The sequence below is a fragment of the Schistocerca piceifrons genome, chromosome 6, assembly GCF_021461385.2.
Source record: "Schistocerca piceifrons isolate TAMUIC-IGC-003096 chromosome 6, iqSchPice1.1, whole genome shotgun sequence".
NCBI lineage: Eukaryota > Metazoa > Arthropoda > Insecta > Orthoptera > Acrididae > Schistocerca > Schistocerca piceifrons.
Window position 1 is genome coordinate 36890473 of NC_060143.1, and position 11709 is coordinate 36902181.

Genomic DNA, 11709 nt, shown 5'->3' on the forward strand with positions numbered 1-11709 from the left:
ATATTCAGTACCTCCTCAGTACCTACGCGATCGACCTATGTAATCTTCAACATTCTTCTGTAGCACCACATTTCGAAAATTTCTATTTTCTTTATCTCTAAACTGTTTATCGTCCACGTTTCATTTCCATACATGGATACTCTCCAGACAAATACTCCAGACAAGTATTTTCAGGAAAGACTTCCTAGCAATGAAATCTATAATCTATGTCGGCAAATGTCTCTTCTTCAGAAATACTTTCCTTGCCATAGTCAGTCTACATTTTATACCCTCTTTACTTCGGCCATCATCAGTTATTTTGCTGCCTACATGGCAAAACTCATCTACTACTTTAAGTGTCTCGTTTTCTTTTCTAATTCACTTAGCGTCACCCGATTTAATTACACTAAATTCCATTATCCTTGTTCTGCTTTTGTTGCTGTTCTTCTTATATCCTCCTTTCGGGACACTATCCCTTTCGTTCAACTGCTCTTGCAAGTCCTTTTCTGTCTCTTACAGAATTACAATGTCATCTGAAAACCTCAAAGTTTTTATTTCTTCTGCATGGACTTTAATTTCTTCCCACAATTTCTCTTTGGTTGCCTTTACTGCTAGTTCAATCTACTGATTGAATAACGTCGCGGACAGGCTACAGATTCGTTTCGTTAAGAACAAGTTGTCTATTTCTGTCTGTAGGGGAGTCCTGAATCTGACCACAAATCAGATCCTTCAATCGATAAGATCGTATTTCACTCTTTGAACATAGCTGCATTCACTATGAACGTATGAATGTGATCCGAGTCCTGTGACGTAATTGAGACTCCTTGTTCCGTTTCCGAGAGTAATGTGGTTCAACTTGGCAACAGCGAGATGTTGTTGCTCCTTATCTCTGCATTCATCAGGAAGACGACAAAGGAAAGACACTCCGTAAACAAGTTAGGCGAGTCATATCGGCGTGTAATTAATGCAGCGGGCTCGGCCATTAGGTGGGTGCGTGCACGCTTATTGCACGTCTCCCTGGTTGCTGACAAGCTGTCGTCTAATTGAGAGGAGCACGGTTAACAGGCAGAGTAGGTGGCAGACGTATTAGACGGGGAAGCGGTAATCAGGCGTGCTCCTTTGGCAGCAGTCCTGGAAACGTGTTTTGCTTCCTGGAGCAGTAATCGCCTTAGCGAAGGCAGTATTTTTCACGCGTCCCCCAAACGCGGAACCAGTTCTGCCTTTATGACTTATTTATTTCGTGGTCTGAGGAACGCCTAGCAGCAGCGTGTAATCTTGGAGCAGTCGGTTCGCTGTGGGAAGAATACAGTGTTTCGTGACTTCCGAAATTTAGTATAGTGATAAAGAACGACAATATTTATTGCAGTAATAACGTAGCTCCATGTATTACTAATTCAGAGAACTTTTCCAAAGAGTTTAAATTATACTATTATTAAACCCGCTTGCAAGAAAGGTGATGGAAGTGAGGACGGTTATCATACTGTTCATTGTTAACAATATTCTCTGTTCTTTTGCTTTCGAGAATAGTTTCCTACATTAGTAATAATTGTATCTTTAATAAATCATAATTTCGTTTTCTCGGTAGAATTTCAACAGATAGTGCCCAACTTACAGTAAGATATATAAGGCATTTGATTATCTAATTCATATCTTTTTTACTGGAAAATAAGGTTGCAGTTAGTAAATAGTTACGTCACACATAGCGGAAAGACTGCAGGAAGATTTTCTGTGAAATTAAAAACCTCGAGATGCAGGACATATTTTTCGACTGCGAATAAGTCATTAACGGAATTGCATCAAATTTTATCTTTGTCCCACTATTCTTTCTAAAATATGCGGATTTGCAGACTCACATTTAAAATGATGTTCTTTATAGCAAATGCTCAATGTGTCACTATCAATTGTCAACAACACCTGTAGTAGAGAGATACACGTTGTGAACAGCTCTGCACAGCGTATCAGTAGCTGTGGTGAGAAACTGAAGTCAGACGTTGTCTTTTAGCATCCCTAGCAAGGTCGGACGATTGTGGTAGACTTGCGACTTCAGGTAACCCCACAACAATAGTCACACAGATTGAGATCTGGGGACCTGGGAGGCTAATCATGACGGAAAGTGGCGGCTCAGCACGCGATCCTCACCAGACGATGCGAGAAACCTTTCACTCGTGTAGTGATATGGGTTGGAGCGCCGTCCTCCATAAAAGTCGTATCTTCCAGCGGATGTTTATTAGCCATGTTTCGATTGATACGATTCTGTAAAATATCGGCGTACTTCGCACCCATCACGCTGACAGTTTGAAGTGCAGCACCGTGCATTTTCTCGAAGAAAAAGGGTCCGATCATGGTTGACGTAGTAAAAACACACCACAACGTGACTATCCCGTCACGTAATGGGTTTCCATGACAGTTATAGGATTTTCTTAGTCCAGATTCTGCAGCTGAGTGAGTTGACAGTTCCTCGGAGTGTGAAATGAGCTTGGTCGGTCCAGCGCCATCTATTGACTTGTTTTTGCTCTCCCGATTTCAGACATGTGTGTCAGTTTTTACTTCTCTGTCTGTATCATTCCGTGAATTATGCATTCTCAAACGTTAACGGGCTTTTGGGTCACTCTGTATTAAGATGTAACCCATAGAAACCAGAATTCTTACTCCAGATGACACAAATTCAGTAATTAATACCATTGAGCTTGGAGAAAAAGAAGGATTTCAAATGTCAAATTTTCAGCAAATGATTTAAATGTGTATTTAAAGGCACAGATTTGTTGAATTTGCTTTTCACTTATCACCTGCGCCCGTCCTGTCCACCTCTTTCCCACCCTCACCTACATTCGACTCACCTAGATCCTTCATCTCTGCTCTATCCAATCCAAAGCCCACAACCGCCTCTGACTCCTTAAACTCCTCTCTAGCCGGATATGGAGGTTGAACCCCTCTACCATCCTCCACACCTACAAATCCTTAATCTGTCCCATCCTCGGCCGGCCGAAGTGGCCGTGTGGTTAAAGGCGCTGCAGTCTGGAACCGCAAGACCGCTACGGTCGCAGGTTCGAATCCTGCCTCGGGCATGGATGTTTGTGATGTCCTTAGGTTAGTTAGGTTTAACTAGTTCTAAGTTCTAGGGGACTAATGACCTCAGCAGTTGAGTCCCATAGTGCTCAGAGCCATTTGTCCCATCCTCTGTTATGCCACCCCTCTGCCACGCCTTCACTGTTGTGTCCCCCCTACCCTCCACCTTTACACCCTTTCATACCTTTTCTCAAGGTGGCTTCCATCAACTCTCCCTCCCAGATGATGCCCGCTCTCCCTCCATTTATCCCTCCTATCAACTCTGATCCTCACCTCCCCCTCCATCCCTCTGCCCTTTTCCCAGGCTCCCTCTTCCCCTCCTTCCATCCCGTTTTTTCCCCACCTACCCTCTCTGTGACTGCCTTCTCACTCCCGAGTCCTTTTGCTTTCCCCTCCACTGCCTTCCCCACTCCTCACATACGCCCTGCCCCGTTTTTCTATGTCCTCTCCCTCCATCAGCTCCCCCCTTTTTTTCTTTTCCTCAACTCCCTCCCCTCATCAGTCCGGGTCCTCCTCCCACCCCCATCTGCCGCCATGTCACCTGTATAATGCTGTTTAAAGTGAATGTTCAGTGTTGTGTGTCCCCCCATCAGTGTTGCAAACAGCCACCATACTGTCGCTAGTTGTGTTTTTTATCTCGTGCGAACTGAAACCAGACTGCCGCTGTGTTTCTTTAATTGTGCCTATCCACTTACCATGTGTCTTCATCGGCATCGTCAACGCCAATTTTTTATATTTTAAATTCCACAACATTCATCCATTTTACAGTTTTTTTAAAATGTCACCGTTTTATCACATGTTTTTATTGTTTGTTTGTATTCTCATTATGTTTTTCAACTTTTCTGTCGGCTGTAAAGCGGCCTATTACAGTGCTGCCGCCCCCTCCCCCCCCCCCCCCCCCCCGAGGGGGAGATGTGAGGGGGGCAATCTAAATGCAATAAGAAAAAAATCGAATCTGCTCACTAAGGAATTAATTTCGTACAAGAATGTACACTGAAGTAACAGAAGTCATGGGATGCCCCCAAATATCTTGCTGCACCTCCTTTTACCCAGCGTACTGCAGCAACCTTGATGTAGTATGGACTCAGCAACTCGTTGCAAGTTACCTGCAGAACACTGGGCCACATTGCTTCTACAGCCGTCCATAACTGCGAAAGTGTTGCCGGCGCAGCATTTTGTGCACGAACTATCCTCTCGATTATCTCTCATAAAGGTTTGATGAGATTCATGCATGGCGATGTGGGTGGCCAAATCATTCGCTCGAACTGTCCAGAATGTTCTTCGAACCAGTCGCGAAGAATTGTGACCCAGTGGCGTGGGGCACTGTCGTCCATTTTAAATTCCATCGTTGTTTGGTAACGTGAAGTCCGTGAATACAAATGGTCTACAAGTAGCCGAACACAACCATTTCCAGTCAACGATGGATTCAGTTGGAGCGGAGGACCGAGTCCTTTCCATATAAACACAACCCACACCATTATAGAGCCACCATCAGCATCTGTAGTGCCTTGGGTCCATGGCTTCGCGGGGTCTGCGTTACACTCCGACCGTACCATCGGCACTAGAAAAACTGAAATCGGGACTCATATGACTAGTGCACGGTTTTCCAGTCGTCAAAGATCCAACCGATATGGTCACGAACACGGGAGAGGTGCTGCAAGCGATATACCGGGCTATTACAAATGATTGAAGCGATTTCATAAATTCACTGTAGCTCCATTCATTGACATGTGGTCACGACACACTACAGATACGTAGAAAAACTCATAAAAGTTTTGTTCGGCTGAAGCCGCACTTCAGGTTTCTGCCGCCAGAGCGCTCTAGAGCGCAGTGAGACAAAATGGCGACAGGAGCCGAGAAAGCGTATGTCGTGCTTGAAATGCACTCACATCAGTCAGTCATAACAGTGCAACGACACTTCAGGACGAAGTTCAACAAAGATCCACCAACTGCTAACTCCATTCGGCGATGGTATGCGCGGTTTAAAGCTTCTGGATGCCTCTGTAAGGGGAAATCAACGGGTCGGCTTGCAGTGAGCGAAGAAGCGGTTGAACGCGTGCGGGCAAGTTTCACGCGTAGCCCGCGGAAGTCGACGAATAAAGCAAGCAGGGAGCTAAACGTACCACAGCCGACGGTTTGGAAAATCTTACGGAAAAGGCTAAAGCAGAAGCCTTACCGTTTACAATTGCTACAAGCCCTGACACCCGATGACAGAGTCAAACGCTTTGAATTTTCGGCGCGGTTGCAACAGCTCTTGGAAGAGGATGCGTTCAGTGCGAAACTTGTTTTCAGTGATGAAGCAACATTTTTTCTTAATGGTGAAGTGAACAGACACAATGTGCGAATGTGGACGGTAGAGAATCCTCACGCATTCGTGCAGCAAATTCGCAATTCACCAAAAGTTAATGTGCTTTGTGCAATCTCACGGTTTAAAGTTTACGACCCCTTTTTGTTCTGCGAAAAAAACGTTACAGGACATGTGTATCTGGAAATGCTGGAAAATTGGCTCATGCCACAACTGGAGACCGACAGCACCGACTTCATCTTTCAACAGGATGGTGCTCCACCGCACTTCCATCACGATGTTCGGCATTTCTTAAACAGGAGATTGGAAAACCGATGGATCGGTCGTGGTGGAGATCATGATCAGCAATTCATGTCATGGCCTCCACGCTCTCCTGACTTAACCCCATGCGATTTCTTTCTGTGGGGTTATGTGAAAGATTCAGTGTTTAAACCTCCTCTACCAAGAAACGTGCCAGAACTGCGAGCTCGCATCAACGATGCTTTCGAACTCATTGATGGGGACATGCTGCGCCGAGTGTGGGAGGAACTTGATTATCGTCTTGATGTCTGCCGAATCACTAAAGAGGCACATATCGAATATTTGTGAATGCCTAAAAAAAACTTTTTTGAGTTTTTGTATGTGTGTGCAAAGCATTGTGAAAATATCTCAAATAATAAAGTTATTGTAGAGCTGTGAAATCGCTTCAATCATTTGTAATAACCCTGTATTGCTGTTAGCAAAACTCGCGTCAGTCATCCACTGCCATTCCTCTACAAACGCCAAACTTCTCCGAACTGTCCTAACGGATACCCTCGTCGCACGCGCAACTCTGATTTCTGCGGTTATTTCATTCACTAAGTGTTGCTTGTACAGCGCCAATGCAAACGCTGCTGCTCTCGGGCGTTAAGTGGAGGTCGTCACCCACTGGGTTGTCCGTGGTGTGAGGTAACGTCTGAAACGTGGTACTCTGGGCACACTGTGGATCTCGGAACACTGAATTACAACGATTTCCGAAATCGAATGCTCCAGCGTTTACCTCCACCTATCATTCCGCTTTGAAAGCCTGTTACTTCCCGTCGTGCAGTCATAAACACGTTGGAAATCTTTTCAGATGAACCACCCGAGTACAAGTGACAGCTACGCCAATGCACTGGCCTTTCACATCTCATATACGCGATACTACCGCCATCTGCATACGTGCTTATCGCTGTCCCATGACTTTTGCCACCTCAGCGTATATTTATATCAGCATCGGCAGAGTCGCTCGGCGAGATTTGAAACTGGAAACGGACGTGTTTTGTTGGAGAGTGTTAACCAACTCTTTTTGCACTTCATTTCTGAGCCACGCTCGGATAATATCAAATAAAGAGGTTAACATGAGGATGAATTATTAGTGAGATGAGATACGCTGATTGTACAGTAGCTACTTTTGTGGACTGGCAAGACAGCCAATCCACTAGGACGGGAAGCCGATAGGCACGCGTTTAAGCTCACGCAGGCTGGCGTGAGGTCTGGAACAGGACACGGAAATGAGACTAGTAAAAAACGTACGTAGCTTCTGGAAAACTTAACTTTAATCCACAATTGGTGAACATCGCTCTGACGGTACATGCATCACAAGATAAATAGCAAATGATAATGGCGCCTTGCTAGGTCGTAGCAAATGACGTAGCTGAAGGCTATGCTAACTATCGTCTCGGCAAATGAGAGCGTATTTTGTCAGTGAACCATCGCTAGCAAAGTCGGCTGTACAACTGGGGCGAGTGCTAGGACGTCTCTCTAGACCTACCGTGTGGCGGCGCTCGGTCTGCAATCACTGACAGTGGCGACACTCGGGTCCGGCGTATACTAGAGGACCGCGGCCGATTTAAAGGCTACCACCTAGCAAGTGTGGTGTCTGGCGGTGACACCACAGCTACAACCAAAATCGAGAAGAAGACAAGGATTAAAAGATACGAAGTAGTGAGTAGCTGACACAGGGAGAGAACACAGCGTGGAAACTAATATGGAAAAAGCAAAGATCGTGGGGTTGTTTCGTAAAAATATGCCTATACATACATAAGTGAGATTTGGATTTAATGTCTCGTGTCATACATACTACATATTTAAATGGTGCAACCCTTCCCACGATTTTTGACCGTTTAGTTTTAAGGCAAAAAAGCTACTTGTTCCAGTGGTTGTTACAGGTGATTTACAGGTAAATTTTGGAAATTTGTGCTAAGTTCCTAAGGGAACCTCCGACGGGGGTGATTTACAGGTGACTGTTTCTACGTCTCGTCCCGAGTACCTTACAGCATGCTGCGTGGGGTAGCCGCTCGGTCTTCGGCGCCTTGTAAGGGTCCGCGTGGCTCCTCCCGTCGGAGGTTCGAGTCCTACCTCGGGCATGGGTGTGAGTGTTGTCCTTAGCGTAAGTTAGTTTAAGTAGTGTGTAAGCTTAGGGACCGATGACCTCAGCAGTTTGGTCCCATAGGCTCTTACCACAAATTTCCAATTTCCTTACTGCATGAAACTTCCTGGCAGATTAAAACTGTGTGCCCGACCGAGACTCGAACTCGGGACCTTTGCCTTTCGCGCGCAAGCGCTCTACCAACTGAGCTACCGAAGCACGACTCACGCCTGGTACTCACAGCTGTGAGACCGGGCCTGAGTCGTGCTTGGTAGCTCAGTTGGTAGAGCGCTTGCCCGCGAAAGGCAAAGGTCCCGAGTTCGAGTCTCGGTCGGGCACACAGTTTTAATCTGCCAAGAAGTTTCATATCAGCGCACACTCCGCTGCAGAGTGAAAATCTCATTCCTTACTGCATGTTTGAGATAGTGCCGCTGTGACTATTTCAAGACTGCGTACTTCAGTCGGGATTACTTTGTAAGCCTATCTGTCCTCCTATTAAGACCTCTTTTTTCTCAGGAACGGTTAGGGGTATCAAGTTCAAATTTACCTAAGATACTAAGGTCTTTAGTCTCTTAGCAGTGTAACAAATTTAAGCTTCTAAGTCGACGCCGCCAGAAGATACAACCATTTATGTGATACATTTTGATATTCGAAAACTCACTCATCAAAACCTATAGAGTACTTAAGATTGAACTAGAATCATGACGTTTGGCAAGATAGAGGTTTCACAGTGTAAGTAGAGGGAAAAAATCTGGACATTGTTAATTTGCAATTCAATCGCACGAATATTATTTTGTCATTTGTTGTCTGCTTGTCTCTCCGTCTATTAAGATCCATTTTTTCTCAGGCATGGGTAGAGGTATGAAGTTGAACTTTATGTCATGTGCTCAAATACTACGGTCTACCGTCCCTTGGTTGCATAAAAAGTTAAAAACTATAACCTTATATGTCAGTGCAAACAGCAGATTTGGCCATTAACATCGGTTCAGCATGTGTGGAACACTCACTTCGCACGTCCTACCCGCACTTTCCGTTTCTCTCTTCTTTTTTTTTTTCGTCCTTTCCTCTTTTTATCTTTTTTCCCCGTCTCAGAGAAGCATTTGCACATGACGTCTTTAGTTATTTGTTGAATATTTTCCGTCTTCTCATACAGTTTTTATCCTCTGTAGCTCCTCAACTACCATGGAAGTTACTCCTTGACGTCTTAACAGATGTCCCATTATCCTGTCTCTTTTTCTTGTACGTCTTTTCCATAAATTCCTATCTTCCCCTGTTCTGCACAGAACCTCCTCCTTTCTGACCTTATCAGTCCACCTAATTTTCAACATTATTCTGTAGTACCACATCTCAAATGCTTCGATTCTCTTGTGTTCCGGTTTACCCACAGTCCATGTTTCACTACCATACAATGCTGTGCTCCAAACGCACATTCTCTGAAATATCTTCCTCAAATTGAGGCGTATGTTTGATACTAGTAGACTTCTCTTGGCTTGGAACGCCCTCTTTGCCAGTGACAGTCCGCTTTTTATGTCCTCCTCGCTCCGTTCATCATAGGTTATTTTGCTGCCTAGGTAGCAGAATTCCCTAACTTCGTCTACTTTGTGATCCCCAATGCTGACATTAAGTTTATCGCTGTTTCTTCGTGTCAGTCTCAATCCATAGTGCGTTCTCATTATACCATTCGTTCCATACAACGGATCCTGCAATTCTTCCTCCCTTTCACTGCGAACAGCAATGACTTCATAGAATTATTAACACCATAACACATCCTTGTAAGTTATATGTTTCTGCGCCAAAAACTTTCCTCGTACTACGTCAAACTGACACATCGATTACGAATCTTTTGAAGCACATTCTGAGTGCGAACGATACTTCCTTACCTCCAAATGCTTATCATATTTTATGTTTGCAACGGTGAGTATTCAACATTTTATCTAAATTTCATTACATCTGTATTTAAGGTTTTATCTTTGGTTTGTGAGTACCAGCGTAGTTGATATATCTAAACTTTATCTGATAGGAAATGAAGTCAAATAAATTGAAGTGTGAAGCAGCCGATATACGGGGTTAACCCGAACTACGACAGAATTTTGCATTGTTTCTCAGGGATATTTTCTGAGTATTTTGGTACAAAGAAGCGGCGGTAGGTGTTCGCTTGCTGCAGAGTAAATGCATTTTGTTTGATTTCTTGCACCCTATTACACTTATATTTGCATCTTTGTTGCATTGTAAATGGTTGGTTGTTTAGTTAGTTGGGTTGTTGTTTAAAGAGAAATGATTTTGAAAGTAAAACGTTGTCAACCGACCAAAGTAAAAATCCTAAGAGATTTTGGTCGAATGTAAAATCAGTAAATGGGTCAAAATCATTTACTCATTCTCTCAGCGACCACAACGGCACCGAAAGTGAAGATAACAGAGAGAAGGCCGGATACTGAATTCGGTCTTCCGAAGTTCTTTCACCGCGGAAGATCGCAACACTGTCCCCACTTTCAACTGTCGTGCGAACGCTGAAATGACAGATATTGAGATAACCGATCGCGAAATTGGATAAGCAGCTACAATCGCTTAGTAGTGAAAAGGTGTCAGGACCAGATGAAATACCTATAAGATTCTATAAAGATTATGCAAAAGAACTTGCTCACCTTCTAGCAGTAATTTATCGTAGATCGCCTGAGTACCTAACGACTAGAAGAAAACGCAAGTCATTCCCGTTTTTAAGGAAGGCCCTAACGCAGACCCCCACAATTATAGACCTATATGGTTGACGTCAATCTGTTGTAGAACTGTGGAATATGTTTTATGTCCAAGAACTATGACGTTTTTAGAAAATGAACATCTCCTCTATAAAAACCAACATGGATTCCGCAAACAGAGATCCTGCGAAACTCAGCTCGCTTTGTTCCTCCATGAGATCCACAGCGCATTGGACAACGGCGCTCGGTTTGATGCCGTGTTCCTTGACTTCAGTAAGGCACTTGACACCGTCCCGCATTGACGTTTAATGAAATAAATACGATCTTACGAAGTATCGGAGCAGACTTGCGATTGGATTCAAGACTTCCTAGCAGACAGAACTCATCACGTCGCTCTTAACGGAATAAAATCGACAGATGTAAAGGTAATATCCGTAGTACCACAGGGTAGTGTGCTGCTTATAATATATACAAATGATCTAGTAGAAAGCGTCGGATGCTTTTTATGGCTATTCACAGATGATGAAGTTGTCTATACCGAAGTAGCAACGCCAAAAGATGGTAAGAATTTGCAAAACGCCCTGCAGATAATTGACGATTGGTGCAGGCTCTGGCAGTTGACCCAGAAAGTAAACATATTGCGCATACATAGGAAAAGAAATCCACTACTGTGCAGCTACATTATTGATGACAAACAGCTGGAGACAGCGTCTGCCGTAAAATATCTGGGCGCAGCTATCCAGAGCGACTTTAAGTGGAATGACCGTATAAAACAGATAGTGGGAAAAGCAGACACCAGACTCAGATTCATCGGAAGATTCTTAAGGGAATGTAACTCATCCACGAAAGAAGTGGCTTATAAGGCGCTTGTTCGCCCGATTCTTTTGTTCATCTGTACAGGATCCCTATTAAGTAGAGCTGATCGAGGAGATAGAGAAGATCCACAGAAAAGCGGCACGTTTCGTCACGGGATCGTTTAGCTGGCGAGAGAGCGATGCGGAAATGCTAAACAAACTACGCTGCCAGACATTACAAGAGAGGTGTTATTCACCACGGAGAGAGTTACTATTGAAATTTCGGCATAGCACTTTTCAGGTGGAGTTGGACAACATATTACTTACCTACCTCACCCCCCCCCCCCTCACATACATCTCCCGTATTGACCACGAGGAGAAAATAGGAGAAATTAGACCCAATACACTTACCGACGATCATTCTTCCCACGCACTATTCGCGAGTGGAACAGGGTTGGAGGGATCAGATAGTGGTACCGAAAGTACCCTCCGCTACACACCATT

The 11709-nt window shown here is 44.3% G+C and overlaps 1 non-coding gene across 1 annotated transcript; it reads left to right on the forward strand.

The window, feature by feature from the left end:
* The first annotated feature begins 7983 nt into the window (after positions 1-7983).
* Trnas-cga lies at positions 7984-8057 on the forward strand. The gene has a single exon. It is a non-coding gene; the product is annotated as a tRNA-Ser (tRNA).
* The last annotated feature ends 3652 nt before the right edge of the window (positions 8058-11709 follow it).